Source organism: Anolis sagrei, chromosome 4, assembly GCF_037176765.1.
Source record: "Anolis sagrei isolate rAnoSag1 chromosome 4, rAnoSag1.mat, whole genome shotgun sequence".
Lineage (NCBI taxonomy): Eukaryota > Metazoa > Chordata > Lepidosauria > Squamata > Dactyloidae > Anolis > Anolis sagrei.
Window position 1 is genome coordinate 191,169,608 of NC_090024.1, and position 20,819 is coordinate 191,190,426.

Here is a 20,819-nt window from a genome sequence, read left to right on the forward strand (position 1 = left end):
TGCAGTGCAGCTACTATACACTAAGGTAAGCAACTTCAGCAGGCTGTTTTTCAGCCTTGAGATTGTGTTGGTGAGCCACATGAATTGGTAAAAGGACGTCACATTGAGGAGGGGGCAAGTTTGCTTTCCGTTGCAATAGACCAATGGTTCTCAACCTGTGGGTCTCCAGATGTTTTGGCCTTCAACTCCCAGAAATCCCAACAGCTGATAAACTGGCTGGAATTTCTTGGAGTCGTAGTCCAAAACAACTGGGGACCCACAAGTTGAGAACAACTGGTCCAGCAGCATTTCCTCCTAGGAGAAAATGCTGCTAGAACACACCCATACAGCCCCAAAACCACACAACATCCCAAAACAATTTATGCATTGCAAACAATTTATCCAATGTTCCTGTAGTCATGGAGCTTGGCATGAAAATATGATATATTCATTTAAAAAGAGAGAAGAGCATAATTTCCACCAGAACAGAAGGTATTTAAAACATATCCCAATACCAGAACACCACATGATTATGAAAGTAGCTGTGGATATTTAAGCAAATCTATTTTAGAGCAGGAAGGTGGAAGTAATGTTCTCATCTTGAATGGCAACACAGCCATGACTAAGGGATAACAGGAGCTGATTTGATAGACAAGCAGCAAGGGAAGCAATTCTAGAGAATTCCTGCATTTCTGCACCAACAGAAAAAAGCATAGTGTTCCAATCATGTTCTTTTTTAGCTTAGTATCAGTAGTGATTTACATGAGAATGGATTTGGGTTATTTAATATAATTATAGGCTGCAAAGGATCTAAGCCATTGGTGTTCTGTACCATCTTCTGTTCTCAGATAGGAAGTTGATTAATCTCTATTGCAGAAAGAAAAACAGATTTCAAAATCTTGCTAAATATTCTCCGAGCCTCAATTCTCTGTTAACTCTTTAAACTGGATGGCTTTTCTCCTCTGTGTTCCATCTCAAAACCATGTATGGGCTTTGGCTACAGGGCTGAGAACTAGTTGTCTTCCCCATTTAAACGGTCTGTATGCACACATTTCCACTACCTTGGCAGCCACCTCTCCACAAAAGTAAACATTGACACTGAAATACAAGACTGCTTGAGCTCTCCAAGTGCAGCATTTTTCCGAATGAAGTAAAAAATGTTTGAGGACCGGGACATCTGTAGGGATACCAAGGTGCTTGCTTATAAAGCTATTGTCCTCCCAACCCAGCTATATGCCTGTGAAACATGGACTGTCTCCAGATGTCACATGCAACTCCTGGAATGATTTCATCAGCGTTACCTCTGAAAAATCCTGCAAATCTCTTGGGAAGACAGGCAGACAAATGTCAGTGTGCTGGAAGGAGCAAAGACCACCAGCAATGAAGCGATGCTCCTCCGCCATCAACTTTGCTGGACCGGGCACGTTGTCTGAATGTTTGATCACCATCTCCCAAAGCAGTTGATCTACTCTGAACTCAGGAATGGAAAACAGAATGTTGGAGGACAGGAAAAGAGATTTAAAGATGGACTCAAAGCCAGCCTTAAAAACTGTGGCAAGGACACCGAGAACTGGGTAGCCCTGGCCTTGAGCGCTGTGACCAGCAGTGCTGTAGGTTTTGAAGAGGCACGAATGGAGGGAGAAAGAGGGAACCCTGCCAAGAGGAAGGCGCATCAAGCCAATCCCCATCGGGACCGCCTTCCACCTGGAAACCAATGCCCTCACTGTGGGAGAACATGCAGGTCACGAATAGGGCTTCACAGTCACCCATGTACCCCTGGCAGGACAATGAACTTGGAGGACAATCTTACTCAGACAATGAGGGATCGCCTAAGCATGCACACATGTTGAAAGGAAATAAAAAAAATTGAAAGCAAATACATTGGAAAATCATATCAAACAATAAAACAATGTGGTTGGGTAGGAGGAAATTACAAGGTTTGTTTGCTTTAATTTACAAGAACTACTAGAAAAATGCATTTGGTGGTAGGAAATAATCATCATAAGCATATCTGAAAATATTTTTTTTAAAAACTTTGAAAAATAAAAAGGGCATGTGTATATGTGTATTTGCATGTACTCACATACTTTGATCTGGGACCCTTTTGGATGTTATGACTGAAATGTTATATTAGGGTTATATAGTATATATCACTACATATGAAGTTACGCATTGCTTGAGTTAAATGATCCTTCAGTTGAATGGTACATTAAACAACTAAATATACAATTGAGTGTACAACTGAATGCACAAATAAAGTGGTGCTATCACTAATCTCAGCAAGGGGAAAGACACATCAAAAAAGAGTGTGCATCTACATGCATAGTTGCATTCTTTGTGCAATTCTGTATCAGCTGCTATATGGTCACACTGGTGTGCATATAGTAATTTTGCCACCACGGAATCCATACAGACAAATTTTTGAGAACTATCCTTGATCTTCCTAGTTGTTTGCCAAATGCACATTTACTATTCAAAACAGGCCAAATGTCAATTGAGTCCTAGGCATGGATCCTTAAATTAAATTTCTGGTTAAAAATGTTTTTACCTTGGCGGAATTAGCCCCATTAATATTAACTGACGGGTTCAATTCTAGATGGGAAAAGAAACTGTATGAGAAACTAGGTAAACTGGGTTTCTCACGAATCACCATTTTGGCAATGGAATATATGAATGCAAAAAAGGAAATACACCAGCGAATTATAGATAATGTTGCAGTACCATGTAAGTGTGGCTGCTATATATCTGAAATTCAGAGACAGTGGGCAGTCTTTTATGTTAGCAAGTCATTTTAATATTTGAACCCTTTCAAAATACAGAAAAGCATTCACCCTGTATTTTAGCCTCAACATTTTGACTTTTACTGCTGCACTACCTCTTTTTGTGTTGTTGTTGTGATTACGATGATTTTATTTATTCCCCTTTCTTCCAATAGTGGGACTCAAAGCAGATAACACATTTTAGAAACAATACAATTAGAAATGTATAAACAATCTTTGATAGAACATATAACAGTTAATTTAAAAGTAATTAAATGTTCAAAACATTACAATTAATTAAAAGATTCTGTAATTATAAAAAAAAACTGCACAGCACATCATTGAAAGGCCACCCCATTCAATTCCTAAAAACCTTGTGGCACCAAAATATTTTTAGTTGCTGATGGAAGGAGAGCAAAGTTGGAGCCATCCTGGCTTCTCTGGGGAGGAAGTTCCAATGACTGGGAACAGCCACTAAGAAGGCCCTCTTTGTTTCTACCAAATGAGCCTCAAAAGATGGTGGGATCAAGAGAATGGTACATCCAGGTGATTTTAGAGCACTAATGTGCTCATAAAGGGAGATACAGATCTTCAAAAAGCTTAGACCCAAGCCGTATAGGGCTTTTGTCCTGCTGCACTGTTCACAGACCCCACCATCTGAGATCTTGCTTTGGGTATTCAGGTCTTATCAGTCCTCACAATTTATATTTGCTGCATGCAAAGGCTTTAAAAGGGCATCTACACTGTAGAATTAATGTAGTTTGCAGTGGGAAAAGGTACTCATCTGGTACCATAAAACCAGAACAGAGGCATAAGGCACACATCTCCGGGGAAAGTATTCAACACCCTGAAAAGACCCTCTCTATCTCATTTGAGATAGATCATCTTTTCTAGAACAGGTGTGTACGGGAGAAGAGAGCACAACTGTCAATAAACCTAGAAAAGATTTTTGTGTTCTGAATCCAGGTCTAAAAGTTGCAGACATATGAAGTTTGTTTGCATGTTGAAAGGTCTAATATACATCCCTTTGAGCAAATGAATGTTTCTGATGTGCTCCCAAGTCAAATCAGTCCTATTTTTCCAAATTTCTAAAGATAGCAAATAACTGTTACTTTAATGTTGGGAGGTTTATGATATTTCATTTTTAAAATTACTCATACTGTTTTACCCAATGCTTTGGTTTTATGTAGTACTATTTTATCATCTTGCCATATTTTACATTTGATTTCTAGAACTGTAGAGGTGGAAGTAATCCCAATGGTTACCTGCTCCAACTCCCTGCCATTACGACTGTTTAAAATCTCTGAGGTTTTTACATCCTGAGGCAGTCCATTCCACCATTGAACAGCACTTACATCAGGAAGGTTTTTTTTCCAAATGTGTAATGGGAATCTTCTTTCTTGTTCTTTGGGCCCATATATACTGTCCCCATCTTCCAATTTGCAACCTATACTGCCCCATCATTTTAGTAGAGGGAGTTTATAAACATGAAATTGCATCTAACACATTTGTAATATGGCCCTTTTTCTCACTTCCAATGGGTTCAATCAGCATCCCTAGCACAGTCATAATGGGCCAAGTCTCCACCTGCCATATAATCTGATCTTCAGAAGTTCCCACCTTCTTTCTTTCTACTTCAGATGTCGCCAATTTCCACTTCATGCCAACTGTGTCAACTGTTGTTTTCTAGAGTCTTCACAGGCATTTCGTTCACAAAGAGTGAACCCATTGTCTCAAACAAAACAGGTGCTTGGTCCTATGCATTATCCTTGTGATTGTATCATCAGAGCTATCCAACTGCCAGTGCCAGATGAGAAGACCCTGCTCATTCAAAGAGGAAAAGAAACCAGGTTTGTGAGCAGTGACAGTTGTTCACAGGTGAAGCATGAACTGAATCTTCTTGTAACACCTCACAGCCTCAGGCTGGGTTCTTGCGCTCCTTCAGTTGGAAGCTATGTTAGGTATCTGTTGTCAGAGCAGAGAATATGGAGTGTATACAAAATAGCCACATGTTACTGTTTTTGTTGTGTGCCTTCAATTCAATTTATGGTGATCATAAAACCAACCTACAATAGCGTTTTCTGGGCCTGAGAATGTGTGACTGACACAGGGTCACTCAATGGCAAAGCAGAGAATCGAATTTGGTCTGCAGAGTCATAACCCAACACTCAAACCCCTATGCCACACTGGCTCCTTATAAGTAGCAAAAAATAATCTGCAACAGGCTTCCTCAATTTGCTGCCTTCTAGATGGCTCAAGATACAGTTTTCATCATTCCAGTAGATAGCCAGTGGTCATGGTGGCTGGGAATGTTGGAAGTTGTAGTGAAACACATTTGAAAGGCTTTAGATTCATGCAGGCTTTCAAGTCCAAAGCTAGCTGAAGACATTTCCATATCAAAAGGACCTTTTCAAAAAGATACCTTTATCCGCTTGACTCTCCTCAGTTCGACAATTACTTACCAATGTATAAACATATAAATACATTTGTGAAAATTAGAGAAAGGAAAATGACACATGGAAATGTTCTACCTGATGCAACCTCTTCAAGTTATTTCAGAGAAGTGTGGGACTAGTAGAAGCTCACACTTAAAGAGTTAAAATGGGGACAAGGAGGAGTTAAGTCAATTTGTTTGTGTTGTTTGCTCTAGTTAACTTGAAGGTACCCAAGAAGAGTTTACTGTTCAGAAACCATCCTCTCATGTGCTACTCTTGGAACTCTTTAATTGTCAAAATAAAGGGTAATTTTCTGTAATTTTCAAGGTTTTTAAACTTATGGGCCACACAGCCACTTAGGTTTTTGTTCTTTTTTCTGCTTTCATTGAGTGTCAAAGAGCCTCTCTCCAATTGATATGAAAAAAAAAATCCTCCACCAGTAATAGTATGGGACCTTCATAAAAGTGTTGCTATGGTTCTGTGAGACCCTCACCAAAGTGGATTAATTGAAAAACAGGCAATTGAGAAGAGATAGAATTCAACCGAGAAGGACCAGTGGGTTTGCAAGGACTAGTTGGCAGTATCTATGGAGACAAATATAGACCCAGAGAGGAAGAGACAGCAGCATATAAGAGAATGCATGGAGGAAGGAAGGGAGATGATATATGTCAGTGTCTGTCCCCAGAGGAGTGAGGGTGAACAGACGGTGGGCAATGAAGCCTATCATTGTCTCCCAGCTGGTGCTGCTCCCCAGGTTTGGTCGGTAGGCTGGTCTCTTGACAGCTGGGCTCAGTGAGGCTTTATCAGGAGCTATTTTTCACCCTCTCAACTAACTGTGTTGCTCTAAGAAAGGGCGGGAGTTTTGGCTACTGTGGTGTGTTCACAACAGATGCAGATGACAGGCTCTATCTTCATGTTTTGGTGTTCTGCCATTCTTCTACTTCTGCTGGTGAATGACAGCATTTGGTGCCCAGCAATTGAGCATTTTTTTTTGGTCTTACATTTACTCATACCTCCCCAGTCCCTGCAAGATCATCCTTTTTTACCAAGCACTGTTGTGTATTTCCTCCATTAAAACTCATTCTGAGAAATTAAAGATATTCTTAACCTAATTTCATATTGCAAAGACGAGACAGGTCCCTTCCATGTATATACAAAGCAGCTGAAGTATCATTTCACAGATGACACCAAAGTTTTGTTTTCTGCAAGATCTGAAGTGAGAGAAGCCAAACATACTGTGAAAAATTGCCTAATGGCAGTAGTGAGCTGGATGAGAGTGAACAAGTCAAACTGAATTCTAGTGAGATATTTTTGAGTAGAGAGTCTACATGTCCAGAAAATGTCTTGTTTATCTATTCTGGACAGGGCTGCATACCCTCTAAAGACCACCTGTTGTGTAATCCTGGAATTTTTTTATTACTGCAAACCGCAGTGTACTGAAGTACTAACTACCTGCATTGACAAATGTCTCAACAATACTGTTTCCCAGAAAATGGACAAGCTTGCTACTTTGGACTATGCACTGGTAAATTATTGTCTGTTATGTGCTTTCAGGTTGACTTTGACTTATGGCAACACTACTATAAGGTTGTCTTGGTGGGATTTATTCCTAGGATGTTTGACATTGCCTTCCACTTAGGCTGAGAAATTATGACTTACACAAGGTCACTAAATAGGTTTCCATGACATAACAGGGATTTTGGATCCTGGCCTTCCAAAGTCCTCATCCAACACTAGTCCACTACATGCATTTACCATACCTGGTTTAAAGAAAGTCATTAGCTTTCAATTATGATTGCTTCCAAACTATATTCAAGATGTTATTGGCGACACACAAAGCCCCATAACGATATCCATTAGAAATGCTTCCCCACATATACTAGCTTCTGAGATCTTCAATTGTGATCATATTGTTTGGTCCTAACAAATAGAATATCACCTTACAACATGTGGGGTTTCTTATCAAGGCCGATGGTAGCCCTCCTTCTTTTCACTCCCTCTGCAACAGAAAGCAATAGCCTTTTGAAACCAAGTTACTAAATGTCCAAAGAACCACTAGCTGCCATCTTACTTTCAACTCCAAATTGACAAATGAATTGTATTTATGTTTAATGAAAAAGACTGTCTTCAATCAGTAAAAAAACCCGGAATTGTAAATTATCAGTAAATTAAATAAGCCAGATTTTAAAAAAGCAAATATTTATATATAATATCTCACTGGCATTAAAGAACTAAAAGTTTAGTAAACTGTTTATTTCTCTTTTATAATTGCAAACCTACCTCTTGGGATTTTTTTAGTTCCTCAGGGTCAGATAATTACAAGGTTTAGGTCACAGAATTGAAATTACTTTCAAAAGTAATTTCAGTGGCATTTATTGGAAAAGAATCCATATTACTGAATCAGACATTTCTTTATATAAATTTTGGGGGAATTTCAGAAAGTGATAGAAATATTCAAAGCCATCTGAAGTGATTACTATAAGGGAAAACAAATACTGTAATTTTACAAGCTTGCTCCTTCCTCCATATGACTTTTTCTCATATAGTTTTCTCTTCTATTTTACAAAATACTATTTGTCTTCAAGGCATAACTGTCAAAACATCCTAAGCTGCTAAAATCCAGTTTAACAAATCAATTGCATAGAGACTTCTCATCTGTCCAGAATACTGAATTTTAAATATGTTAACCTTGGGAGTTTTGTTGGGATCCATGTGGGAATCAGCATACCAAAAAAAAAAGGGCCTAAGGATTTCAGATTGTGAGAGAGGAACAAAGGAAAGGAAAGAAAATCATTTGGAGGAGCATGATAAATGGGAGATGTTGACATGCTGGAATGTGTCCAGAGAAGGGCAACTAAAATGATCAAGAGTCTGAAGAACAAACCCTATGAGGAGCTGCTTAAAGAGCTGGTCATGTTTTGCCTCCAGAAGAGAAGGCAGAGAGGAGACATGATGGCCATGTATAAATATGTGAGGGAAAGTCATATGGAGGAGGGAGCAAGCTTGTTTTCTGCTACCCTGGAGACTAGAACATGAAACAATGGCTTCAAACTATAGGAAAGGAGATTCTACCTGAACACGAGGAAGAACTTCCTAACTGTGAGAGCTGTTCAGCAGTGGAATTCTCTGCACTGAAGTGTGGTGGGTTCTCCTTCTTTGGAGGCTTTTAAACAGAGGCTGGATGGCCATCTGTCAGGGGTGCTTTGAATGCGATTTTCCTGCTTCTTGGCAGGGGGTTGGACTGGATGGCCCATGAGGCTTCTTCCAACTCTATGATTCTATGACTCATTAAATACCACCATCCACTTGCACTGCAACAAAACACACTAATAGAATTTCAGGAATAAGACAAACAGAAATAGGCCAACATGAAGCAACCAATTAACTATTGTAAAAGAAAGAGAACAAGGTAGAAGATACTACAGTAGACCCTCCACATCAGCAGCTTTGACTTTTGTGAATTTGATTGTTCAGGCATTTGATTTTTTTAAAAAATTCGAAGAATCTCTAAGTTGTCCAGTACAATTCTATGGTCAACTTTGCCTGAAGTTGATTGTACAGTCATGCCAGTGAACATGGCATTTACTAGAGGGAAAACTTCCATCGTCATGCTGGAGAACCTAGCTATTCCTAGAAAGGTGTTCTCTAAAGAAAAAAGAAATAACTTTTTTTCACGTTTGTGGGGTCTTTTGCCCCGGCCTCTGCAATTGTGGAGGACTGACCAAATGAACATTGAACCAAACTCTAAATAATTTTTTAAAAATTACATCATTTAAGAGGAGAGTGGTTCCACAAAACCTCAATAACACTCTGCTTGTCTGCACTGAAATAAAACTGGTTGTCAACAACACTCTGGATATGCTTTATTCACCAAATGAATAAAGGATGCCCATTTCTGACAAGTGGTTCCCGAGGAAGGAGCTGCAGTCTTAACTTTCTCATTGTATCAGCACAGGAAATTCATCTCCAGGTTGTGTTAAAACTTGGGAAAAAGGATTCTCTCCCCTTCTTGCTGCCTCCAACTCAGAGTGTGCACACACACACACGCATGCACGCACACACATATACATCCCTATCCCTGCAAGTGCACCACCCTCTCTGTGGTTTCCTGAAGGCTTTGTAGTAGCTTTGGTGAAGGTTGCTGTGAGAAACCCAGATGTGGTAAAGTATGAAGATAACTGGCCCCTTTTAGGGAAAAGACGGAGATGTCAAAGAAGGTTGCTGACGGAGAAGCTGTCACCTTACAGCACCCTCTACTTTGCAGAGCTTTCAGAAATCCATGCCATAGAGCACTGCAGGGTGAGCTGCTCACTTGTGCATCGCCTTTGCTTGCAACTGACACAGCAGATGCTGCACTTTCCTTCCCTTGCAGAATCCTTTGAAAAGGATAACTGATTTATTCTGCATGCACAGCATTTCATTCAGGGGTAGCTAAAAGAAGAAGGGGGAAAGAACATGGGTTTGCTGTATAAACTCTTCTTCACATTTGCCAGGCTCTGAGATCTTAATTGGAGGAACAGGCTAGAGCTCCAGGGGACTAGGATTGGGAAATTTTCCAGGGTTTATTTCTTAGGCACTCCAAGTCTATAGTATGATTACAGAGGGAACATAGGATGTGCTCATGCTAGAGTCCACAGCACATTAATTTTAGGGCAGAATTTTGAATCTGTACACAGCATATTGCATAAGCATTGAGGTACCTTGTTTTTGTAAGTACCTGCATATTATTTATTTCAAGTATTGCAGTGTTTCTGCTTTTGTAGGATGCAGGTTTCAGATCTGTACTTTGCATTCCACAAGACCATGGCTTGTAAAGTGTATGGTGCTCCCATCACACATTTTAAGGCTTTGCTACTGGTACTGGTTTTTGAAGCTCTATAATCCTCCTCCCTACTTAAGACTGAGTGTCAATGAAAAGCAATGCCAGTTTTGTAATCGTACTTTCCATTTGTACTAATTATCCTATTATTTTCCCTTTTAAATATATTTCTTGAGCAACAGTAATTTCCCTATTTTAGCAATTCTTTTGCCTCTCTATTAAAAATGATAAAAGTAGAAATTTTCTTCCCAAGTAGATGATGTCACTCATTGCAACTTCCACATCTCAAAGTGTCTTGGTGAAAGAAGAGACAGGGCAGCAACATCTGATTCATTCATCAGACATGATATAATTACCAAAGATCTTTAATAGTTCTCGTCAATGGAGATGTGGGGCTTTTCTCTAGAAGCTGTGAGTCTACATACTTGTTTCATGAGACACGGAGCTGTGATGCAGAACCTGAGCTGGGTTTTTTCTGACAAAGTCATTTTATTACTGTACATAGAATCATAGAAGAGACTGAATGGGCCATCTAGTCAAACCCCCTGCCATGCAGGAAAAGCAGTCAAAACTACCTTTGACAGATGGCCTACATTTTTACCTAGTCCTATAGTATATCTCAGCTACCTATTATTCAATTGAAGATCTCAGCTTTCCTCAATCTGATGCTTTCCACACAGTGTACGTGCACCATCACTATGATGGCTAGGCCTGATGGGGGTTGCAACCCAATATGTCTAACAAACAACAGGTTGGAGAAAGCTGATTTTCTTTCAAACAGTGAAACACATTTGCAACTTAGAAGCTAATAGATGAGTGAGATCAGAGTGAATACAGTACTTTTAATGTATTAAAATTATTTTAAAAGTATCTAAATAGCTAAAAAAGAAAAAAACCAAATTCCGTGAAATTCCCCCAAGAAAACATCTGAAAATAATGAAAACAAGCAAAGAATAAATTTTGATTTTTACATCATGATTCTTGCGTTATACACAAAATGTCCATCATCATGCCCTCCTTACCCTAAACGATAACATGTTACAGGTTTTAATATGAGGTCACAATGTATTATTTCCTGTTTGTAATGCATTGTAAAGCAGGTTCTGAGTGACATAAAAAATTAGTTTTTCTGGGCATTTTAAAACTCTAGAAGTTTAAGGAATCAGGAAAACATTTCCCAGTAGTGTGGTGTGATTGAGACTTTGGGGTGGCTATACAGATTAATTGTAATGTATTTTCATATTTTTATGTTTAATTGTTTTATGATAGAAAAGGTTGATTTTTTAAAAAAAAATTATACTCGTATTTTAATTTGCATCGTGTCATATTTATTGTTAGCCACCATGAGGCATGATACACATAAAGTGAATAAATATATACAAGTAGAAGTATCTGGTCTGATGAAACTGTATGTTAGGTTTCTGATAAAACTACAGAAGACCATACAATATATACTGAAAATTCAGCATGATGGAGTAGAGTTGGTGGTAGCTAAGGGCACAAATAAGGCAGAAGCCAAAAGACAGAAAATGACAAAGAAATAGCAGGCAACCAGAAGCTATGTCATTGCAGACTGCAAAGAAATGAGCCTGACCCAGGAAGCTTCATGGGTGTCTGACTCTGGAGATTGGTGATCATCTCCATTTCTAAGCTGAAGAGCCGGCGTTGTCCATAGACACCTCCAAGGTCATGTGGCCGGCATGACTGCATGGAGCGCTGTTACCTTCCCGTCGGAGCGGTACCTATTGATCTACTCACATTTGCATGTTTTTGAACTGCTAGGTTGGCAGAAGCTGGGGCTAACAGCAGAAGCTCATACTGCTCCTCAGATTCGAACCTGCAAGCTTTCGGTCAACAAGTTTAGCAGCTCAGCGGTTTAACCCACTGTGCCACCAGGGGCTCCCAGGCTGGTATCTTCTCTTGGTATTATACAAAAAAATCAGGGTTGCTTCTGGGTTGGCTTCCCTCTGCTGATTGAGTCATTCCCTAAGCATTTTACAGTGACTTTTGTTAAGTGGTTGGTATTCTACTACACTGTATAGCATCATATTATCTACAGCAGGGTGCATACACATTCTTAAGTAATAAATATATTTGCAAATATTTTTGGTTCCTTTGTAAATGGCAAAAATTGATCCCTTTGATGGGTAATCCAAACTTGACGTGATGTGTGTATGTGCCTTCAAATTGGCCACCAACTTATGGATTTCATAGGTTTTCTTAGACAAGAAGTGATTTCAGAAGTGTTTTTTCTAGTTTCTTTCTCTTATATATAGCATTTGGTATTGGTCGCTAGGCACCCACCCAAGTACTAGCCAAGGTTGACCCCACTTAACTTTCCTTGTCAGGCAGGATCTGGTGCCTTTAGGGTACTAAGGTCTTCAAGGATATATTTGAGTCAAAATATGGATAGATAATACTTTACTGGTTAAAGTCTGCCCTCTAATGGCAAAGCAATATTTAAACTAGGAGAAAGAAAGAAAGAGAAAATTTCCTAGAGCTAGCCAATATAGTTTGAGCATTGAATTATGACTCTGGAGATCAAGGTTTGATTCCCTGCGTGGACATGGAAACCCACTAAATGACTTTGCATGAGCCACATACTCTCGGCCCCAGAAAACCTGATGATTGGTTCACACTAGAGTTTCCATGGTAGAAATTACCTGAAGGCACTAAACAACAACAAGCAAGCAACACTTTTTAAAATAAGGCAAATATGTTGATAGGCTGGAGTATGTATTGCTGTACTTCTTAAAAAAAACACCACATTGACACACCTCTAGTCCTGAAACATTTTCAGGTAATTCTCAGCCACTTTTAGGCCCACTCTCAAGTTAGTTTCTTTTCTGTTCTATGATATATTGGAATAATATAGTCCATTATCTTTTTCTCCTTTCATATCGTAATTTTTTAGGGATAAGGTGCTGCTCTGAAATGACAATTTTGCAATACTTTCTTTTTAAAAATCAGAGAGAAACTAATTGGCATATCAAACCATCAGAGCATTTTGGCAGACCATACTCACATTATAAATTATTTGGAAGAGCTCTAGGGAAGATCCAAAAACTCACTACAAACAGCCTTCCAAAAGAATGAAACAAGAGATATGGAGGTGACAAGAACTGGTAAAATTCAGAAGAAATCCAGGGAGATATATTTTGAAAGCTTCTTTTTTATTGCGACCAATAAGGAAATATCCCAAGACAGCTTTTGCTTGAATAATCTGCAATTATAATCCTTTGTCCATTCACTATGACAAAACAAAACAAACAAGCAAAAAAACGGCCTATTCTCCACAAGGTTTTAATGTTGCAGTTGCTTTGCCTTAACCAGAAAATTTTATGTGGGGGCAAAAGGTCCAGATGATGTGATTCTCAATTTGTAACTTCTCAGGTCCCGTCTACATTGCCATATAATCCAGATAATCAAAGCAGACAATCCATATTATTTGCTTTAAACTGATTATATGAGTCCACACTGCCATATAATCCTGTTCAAATCAGATAATCTGGATTTTATATGGCAGTGTAGAAGGGGCCTCAGATATTTCCCACAGCAATCTCTTTTTCCTCAACAGACCTTGAGAGGAACTATGTATTGTGCTGATTTCTATTCCCAAACTATGATGAGCAGGTTGAAGAGGTAAAGTTCTGGCTAAAACCTAAAACAAACGCATTCACCACCCAATGGCATTGAAGCCATTACCTTCCATTGCTACTTATAATCAATGCACGGGAAACTCCTAATCAACTGCAAACATTGATAATGCTATGATTAATAGAACATTCTGAAGTAATCATTTGCTTCCTTGACATAATGTAACTTTCACGCAAAAAGCAACAGCCCTCTCTATGTAGACCAGGGATGTAACTTCAGATACCTACACCAGAAATTTAACAAAACTGCCACATATATATTCTCCAAGGTGCTTGAAATGATATGTGAAATTAATCTCTCAAAATATTCTTATCTTGCCCTTTTATCATAAGATTATCAGGTGGCAATCAGATAAAACAACATAAATAATTTAAACAAAATACGAACATATTGAACCATCCAAACAAAAAGGCTTTAAAGAAAGGTTAAAATAATTTAAACAATGTGCATGGAATCAGAGTTGGAAGAGATGACAAGGGCCATCCAGTCCAAAACCCTGCCATGTAGGAACACTGCCATGTAGTTTAAAACCCTCCAGAAAAGAAGACTCCACCACACTCCAAGACAGTGTTATTCCACTATTGGACTGCATGAGTAAAAGTCAATTGATTCCATTATCATAGGCACCTCATAATAATTTCCATGCATACATACAATAAGTTACTTAAAATTATTTGCCAGAGATCTCTAGTGTTGTAGATAAGGCTAATGGACGAATGTGTACAAAGTGTGGATTAATACGATGGATCAATGGAAGATATCAGGAATTATGGGATTTTAGTAGAGTTGTCTTAGACCGGTTAGTAATGGTATGGATCCATACGATCAGGCCCATAGCCAGGATTTTGATTCGGGGGGAGGGAGGGCTGAGTCTGAGTGAGAGAGGATCTACCCTAGCAAACGTTTTGTATCATTATCCCAATACCCCCATGCATATGGGATATGTTGAGCATGGTGATCAGATCATGATATGAATACACATAACAGTTTAAATAATGTACCAGTAAGGCCTTCTCGCAGACCACCTTGAGAATTTCGGTGGGGGGGGGGGGGTTGAAGCCCCTCAAGCCACCACCTCCCGGGGCTACATTCCTGCATACAATGGAGTCATAGCAGTAAAAATCTTGGTTGTTGTGGTGTTCCTTCAAGTTGCTTCCTACTTATGGTGACTCTTATTGTGGATTTCTTGGGGGGGGGGGGGGCTGAGTCTGAGTGAAAGAGGGTTTACCCTAGCAAACCTTTTGTATCATTACCCCAATACCCCCATGCATATGGGATATATTGAGTATGGTGATCAGATCATGATATGAATAAACATAACAGTTGAAATAATGTACAATATACCAGTAAGGCGTTTTCGCGAACCACCATGAGAATTTCAGGGGGGGGGGGCTGAAGCCCCTCAACCCCCCCCTCCCCCCCCCCCGGCTACATGTCTGACTCTACTAAAATCCCACCATCCCCACCATCCCTGGTAACTTCCATGGCAGTAGAATAATGGATCTGTTCTTGGTATCAGTCTGAGTTTTCCAAGGCATTGACTATTTTGGAGATACCTTTCATTGGCTCCCTTAAAGTTGGCCAAAGATTAAATTTATTCCATATTTTACTGACGTAAATGCTGCCAACTGCTACTATCCAATTTAGTGTGACTCTTATAATCAATGGCATCTTACAATCAAAGAAATATGGTGATGTCTGCTCTTTAAGAATAAAATCAGTGACTACAAGCTACATTTCAGCCACCATTTGCTTTTCAGTTCAACTCTAGAAACCAAAAGAAACATGTATATTTTATCAAGGAAGACGCTGGTAATCAGGTGATCAGATTTGATCCCTGAAATAGCATGCTATAGACAGGAAGGTAAGGGTTTCCTGTTACATTTTAACAGGAACTGATTGTACCGTACAAAATGGTAAACACATATATTTTCGCACTTTTTGTACTACAGACAAAAAGTTATATATCATGTGAAAACAGGGTTCATTAGAAAATAGAAGGATGGGTTGTTGTAGGTTTTCCGGGCTATATGGCCATGTTCTAGAGGCATTTTCTCCTGACGTTTCGCCTGCATCTATAGCAAGCATCCTCAGAGGTAGTGAGGTCTGTTGGAAGTAGGAAAATGGGTTTATATATCTGTGGAAAGACCAGGGTCAGGAGAAAATGCCTCTAGAACATGGCCATATAGCCCGGAAAACCTACAACAACCCAGTGATTCCGGCCATGAAAGCCTTTGACAATAAATAGAAGGATGTTTGATAAAATAGAAGGGAATAGAAAAATAGGAAGACCACATTTTCATTGGACAGATACAAGGAAGTCATGCTAGATTTGTAGGACTTGAACAGGACTGTTGTTAACAGAGAAATGTGGAGGTCTCTCATTGAGCCAGAATGATATAGTGGTTTAAACATTGAACTGTGACTCTGGGTTTATGGACTAGCATGGATCCATTTTAAAACCAGCTTCTGCCCCCTGCAGAATTCTGGGACTTGGGGAGTTTAGGGAGGAGCCTTTAAACTGCTAAGCCAGAGGGGTCCTGGTCTCACTAAACTACAAAACCCAGAATTCTGCAGGAGGCAGAAACCAGATTTGAAGTAGATCCATGTCCTAGTGCAGGGGTCCTCAAACTAAGGCCCGGGGCCGGATGCGGCCCTCCAAGGTCATTTACCCGGCCCTCACTCAGGGTCAACCTAAGTATGAAACTACTTGAAAGCACACAATAATAACAACAATCCTATCTCATCAGCCAAAATCAGGCCCACACTTTCCATTGAAATACTAATAAGTTTATATTTGTTAAAATTGTTCTTAATTTCCTCCTGACTATTTCTCCAAATTATTGTATTGTTGTTTTTTTTTTTGCACTATAAATAAGATATGTGCAGTGTGCATAGGAATTCATTCATATCTTTTGCTCTAGTGTGATGAAGTCCCTATTCAGCCCTGGAAACCACTTAATGACCTTTGACAAGTCACACTCTCTTAGCCTCAAAGAAAGGCAATGGGAAACCGATTCTGAACAAATCTTCCCAAGAAACCCCTGTGATAGGTTCGCATTAAAGTTTCCATAGGTCGAAAATTACTTGAAAGTAACTACAGCAACATTAATAGAGTTGCCATAAGTTGAAATCAACTTGATGGTTTTTAAGAACAAATACAAAGAAAAACACTCTTCTAACAAATATTTTTTCCAAAACAGTTTTGAACACATGCAAACACACACATCTAGCTAAAACAATCAGACAAAACTATGATGGTTTTAAGGATCAAGGCTGAAGTAGCACTGTCTTGGTTCTTTGTTGGTAGCTCAAGTTGAATGGAGCCATCAAGGTGTCTCCAGGGAGGGAAATCCATAATTAGGATGTCACTACAAAGAGAACCTTGCTACATTTACCTACCAAGATAGGATGCATCTCCACTGTAGAATTAATGCAGTTTGACACCACTTGAACTGCCCTGGCTTGATGCTATAGGTTCATGGGAGTTGTAGTTTTATAATATCTTTAGTCTTCTCTGCCAGAGTGCTAGTGCTTCAACAAATGAAAACCCCCATGATCCTATAGAACTGGGCCGTGACAGTTAAAGTGGTGCCAATCTGTGTTAATTCTACAGTAGAGATGCACCCGGTGGAGGGGCATGCAGTAGCACCTACACCCAGGATCTCATATCACTGGTCAGAATCGTTTATGTGTACATGTTCTGAACAACAGAAGCCACTTCAAGACTGCCAAAAATATTCACAAAAGTTAGTAGAGCAAAACTAAGGTCCCTTCTACACTGCCATATAATCCATTTTATCAAAGCCTATAACCCACAGTGTTTGCTTTGAACTGGATTATATGAGTTTACACTGCCATATAATCCAGTTCAAAGCAGATAATGTGGACTTTATATGGTAGTGTAGAAGTGCCTAAGTGAGGAAGGACAAGTTTGGGGCAAATCTAATGGGCACATGTAAAACATGTATAATAAATAGTGCTCTTCTTTAACATCTAAATCCAGTTAGGATCATATAGGAACTTACTCAGCAACAATTCCCAAATACAAAAACAACAATCCATGCATCTGATGAAGTGGGATGTAGTTCACAAAAGCATATGCTATCCCCCCCCCCCCCTTTAATTTCAAGGTGCCAGAAGATTAATTCCTGTCCACTCCCACATACGAATTTTTGCAATGGAATTTAATTAATTATTTCTGTGGAAGTCTGGCTCTAACCACATACATTAAATATTTTATCCAGGACCAAGTTGTGGTGAAATCCATATTCACTCTACATTACTCATATGACTGCATGAATCTTGTGGAATTTCTACAGGAAACATTTTCACACATTCATTTCAGCCCTTCCTTGCTGGGGCTATTCTCACAGGACAAGAACTTGCTACTGACCTTGTTTAAAAACATCAAAAAAGTAGCTTCCTACCTCATTGTCGATGATCAAGAAGCTCAATTCTCTGATGACACTTTTTAAAAAAGCAACAATGCAATGTTCCCGAATTTTAATTTATTTTAGTTAATTTTCCCTTTCTCCAAGCACCATTGCCAGAAAGTCGTGTTGCTGAAATAGGCACTGTGAGTTAAATCAACACAACCGAAGACCTTTAATTTCCAGACTTCTGACGGTTGTTTACATTTCTATACTTCAGCAGTGTAATTGGTTGGAACAATACTGTCTGTCACATGTATTGTGCTTGGGCAGGAAATGGGGATCAGAGGGGCTACAAGATGTGGGTTTCCTGTTCTGCAGACTGTAACGCACACATGTTTTTGTCCTCAGTACAATAATCATCCATAGAAAAAAAGAAAGTGAAATGGGAGAAGACACAGTGTTAGAAGCAGCTCTGAAAATAACAACAAATAAGCATTGCAGCTTCTCCAGATGCTCAGACAAAACCAAAACAGGCTCTTTATTTACAAACATTTTAAAACTGATTTACAAATCCGATGTAGAAATTTCCAAAGAATGAGACAGTTATTGGAACACTGTGGGCTGGATTAGAAACATTATCAAATTGCCAGCAATGAATCTTAATGTTTCATAAGGGACAAATGAGAAACACAGCATGCATCTATACTGTAGAATTAACGCAATTTGACTCCACTTTAACTGCCCTGGCTCAATGCTATGGTTGGTGAGGCAGGGAATTCTCAAGACACTGTAAAAATATACCTTTCATGATCCCATAGCACTGGGCCAGGGCAGTTCAAGCAATGTCTAACCTTAGATTCTGTAATGCAAACAGGGACTTGTATTATCACAACTTGTAAATCTTGAAACATGGTTCTCATGCTCCCTCTCAACCTCCCCTTCTCCAGGAGGAAAGGAGGAAGGAAAAAGAGAAGGAAGGAAGGAAGGAAGGGAAAGAGAAGGATGGAAGGAAGGATGGAAGAGAATGGAGGGAGGGAAGAAAGCGAGAAGGGAAGACAAAAGGAAAGGAAGGAAGGAAGGAAGGAGAAAGGGGGAGAGAAGGAAAGGGGAAAGGAAGGGGAAAGGGAAAGAAGGAGGGAGGGAGAAAGAGAGAGGTAAGGAAGGAAATGAAGAAGGAAAGAAAGAGAAGGAAAGACAAAAGGGAGGGGAGGAAGGAAGGAAGCAAGGACAAAAGGAAAGGAAGAGAAGGAAAGACAAAAGGGAGGGAAGGAAGGAAGGGGGGAGAAAGAGGGAAGGAGAGAAGGAGAGAGAAAAGAGGGAAGGAAGGGTGAAAGGGAAGGAAAGAGGGAGGGAGAAAGAGGGAGGTAAGGAAGGAAAGGAAGAAGGAAAACAAAAGGGAGGGAAGGAAGCAAGAATGAAAGGGTGGAAGGGAAGGAAGGAGGGAGAAGGAGGGGAGGGAGGGAAGGAAAGAGAGAAGGACAGAAGGGAAAGAAGGATGAAAGGAAGAATGGAAGATAATGGAGGGAGGGAAGAAAGAGAAGAGAAGACAAAAGGAAGGGAAGGAAGGAGAAAGAGGGGGAGAGAGAAGGAGAGAGGGAAGGAAGGGTGAAAGAGAAGGAAGGAGGAAGGGAGAGGGAGGTAAGGAAGGAAAGGAAGAAGGAAAGACAAAAGGGAGGGAAGGAAGGAAGCAAGGATGAAAGGGTGGAAGGGAAGGAAGGAGGAGAAAGAGGGAGATGAAAGAGGGAAGTGTGAAAGGGAAGGAAGAAGGGAGGGAGAAAGAGGGAGGTAAGGAAGGAAAGGAAGAAGGAAAGAGAAAGAGGAGGGGAGGAAAGAAGCAAGGACGAAAGGGTGGAAGGGAAGGAAGGAGGGAGAAAAAGGGAGAGAGAGAAGGAGAGGAAAGAGGGAGGGAAGGATGAAAGAGAAGGAAGGAGGAAGGGAGAGGGAGGAAAGGAAGGAGGAAAGACAAAAGGGAGGGAAGGAAGTAAGCAAGGACGAAAGGGTGGAAGGGAAGGAAGGAGGGAGAAAGAGGGAGAGAGAAGGAGAGAGGAGAAAGGGAGGGAAGGATGAAAGAGAAGGAAGGAGGAAGGGAGAGGGAGGAAAGACAAAAGGGAGGGAAGGAAGGAAGCAAGGACGAAAGGGTGGAAGGGAAGGAAGGAGGGAGAAAGAGGGAGAGAGAAGGAGAGAGAAAAGAGGGAGGGAAGGATGAACGAGAAGGAAGGAGGAAGGGAGAGGGAGGAAAGGAAGGAGTAAAGACAAAAGGGAGGGAAGGAAGGAAGCAAGGATGAAATGGTGGAAGGGAAGGAAGGAGGGAGAAAGAAAGAGGGAGGTAAGGAAGGAAGGAAAGGAAGAAGGAAAGACAAAAGGGAGGGAAGGAAGGAAGGACGAAAGGGTGGAAGGGAGAGAAGGAAAGAGAGAAGGAAGGATAGGATGTGTGAGAAAAGTGCCCAAGGTTTGCCCTGCCCTCTATAGGTGCATCTACATGTACAAACTTTGGCCCTCCAGGTGTTTTAGACTCCAACTCCCTACTGCCTGTTAGGAATGGTGGGAGTCGAAATCCAAAACACCAGGAGGGCCGAAGCTTGCCCATGCCTGGTCTACACTATTGAGTTAATGCAGTTTGGCAGCACTAGAACTGCCATCTATGGAGTGATGTTGCTTGGTGAGGCAGAGAAGGCCCAAGGCGTGGTCAGATTCTCACTTCATTCTCCCAGCGCAGCAGGCGAACCCTCCCTCCCTTCCCACTCAGCAGCAACACACAGGATGAGAAGGACAAGCCCCACTCTGAGAACTACAA

The 20,819-nt window shown here is 40.3% G+C and overlaps 1 protein-coding gene across 1 annotated transcript in view; it reads right to left on the reverse strand.

Moving 5' to 3' along the window:
• CCND3 (cyclin D3) overlaps positions 1-18,220 on the reverse strand; it is a 100,835-nt gene extending 82,615 nt beyond the window's left edge. Inside the window, exon 1 of the mRNA XM_060773049.2 lies at positions 18,080-18,220. The gene's annotated coding sequence lies outside the window, so the exon portion shown is untranslated. The remainder of the gene's footprint in view (positions 1-18,079) is intronic.
• Between the last annotated feature and the right edge of the window lie 2,599 nt (positions 18,221-20,819).